This window comes from Nansenia antarctica, assembly GCF_963989245.1.
Source record: "Nansenia antarctica genome assembly, chromosome: 5".
NCBI lineage: Eukaryota > Metazoa > Chordata > Actinopteri > Argentiniformes > Microstomatidae > Nansenia > Nansenia antarctica.
The window spans coordinates 53,658,173-53,659,870 of NC_137690.1; positions in this window are offsets into that span (position 1 = coordinate 53,658,173).

Genomic DNA, 1,698 nt, shown 5'->3' on the forward strand with positions numbered 1-1,698 from the left:
TCACAGTGGCAGAGTTGGAGGTAGCTACAGCTCTGAGCAAGGGACTGGTTGAAGATGCTAGTGAGGTAGGGGGCAGAGAGCACTTAGGCAAGCCTGTGTCTGAGTGGTGGGGATTGGACCCAGGTAGCAAATGTTGATTTGTCTGAGCTGATGATTTCTCAGATATGGGCAGCATCGACAATGTAATGAGGAGTTTTTGAGGGACAGCAGCGGTTAGGTCATCATGGGGGGAAGCAGAGCGTGACTGATCAGTCATGGAGGTGTTGACATTGGTCATTTTGCCCTTGAACAACTGGAGCAGTTCAGGGGAGCTGTAGAGTCCATCACTAACATGTAGCAGTGATGTAGAGCGGAAAGAGAAGAGCTTTAATGTTTAATGTCTTGGTTCACATCATTCACCACACACACACACACACACACACACACACACACACACACACACACACACACACACACACGCATCGATGATCAAGGTAATTCACCAGTGTAAACAGATATCTGAGCCTTGGAATGGAGCCTTCATCCATCAACCCCGGCAAAGGTATTGTGAGGTAATCGTCACCGTGGCAACGTTATTGTGAGGTAATAAAGAGAATAAAGTGTGATGTCACAAAGAGATTCAGTGACACGTAATGCTTTCACCTGGTCACGTTTTTCTCCTGCCATGGAGACAGACACTTGAGATAGACTGAGAGAAAAAGAGATCGAGAGAAACAGAGACAGAAGATAAAGAGGGACAGAAATAGAGAGAAAGACAGACAGAGAGTGGGGGAAAGGGGCAGAGACAGACAGAGAAGAGAAGGAAAATTAAGAGAGCATGCATTCATGTCTCCAACCATAGTGACAATGGTTGCCAAGAGTTACAAAGTCAATATTGACAATATTTACTTTTAATCAGATTTTATGTGTCACCCATTGGCTCTCTACAACAGTGTTCTTTTCTCAAAACTGGATAGTTATCATCTCTACGCCCTATATGACTGTTGACACACACACACACACACACACACACACACACACACAGAACCACATTAATCCGTCCAGGTAGATGGAATGTGACTTGATGCTGGTTGGATATCAGACCAGGACAGAATTCCTGGGCACATTCCATAATAGTCTGTTACCCAAACTTTCAGAGAGTTGATCTCCCTCACTTTCCTTTTCATCCCCCTCTTTTGAACTATTCTTATTTTACTAATACCTACATCAAAAATAGAGACAATGAATCAGGTTTCTATCTAGTAGTTGTGTACTTATAGAATGATAGTAGCTTTTTTGACAAAGAGATTGACCCATGAACATTCCTGCACATTCAGTCTCCTGACATATTTTTTTAAAAAATGATATTCAAATCCATATGCACCAACCAACATTAGAATTGTTTCTTTTTCTTCAGCACTAGAAAGGGGCAATATCACTGACAGCTGAAGTGTACTGAATGTGTACATAAAAAGAACAGTATCTACAGCTGACCACTAGGGAGCAGTGCTAGGCAAGAACCACACACTGAGGTCGAATCAATGTTGTTTAAATGTACACTGTTATGACGGGCAACTTGTTGGAACAGAATGTTCCATGGAAATTACATTTCAGTTAGAATGCAGATTTGAATGTTGTTATGGATTGTTTGCTACATATAGAGGATGGTTGGTTGAGCTCTGGCAATCTCAACATCAATGTGGCTTACTAAAATACAGA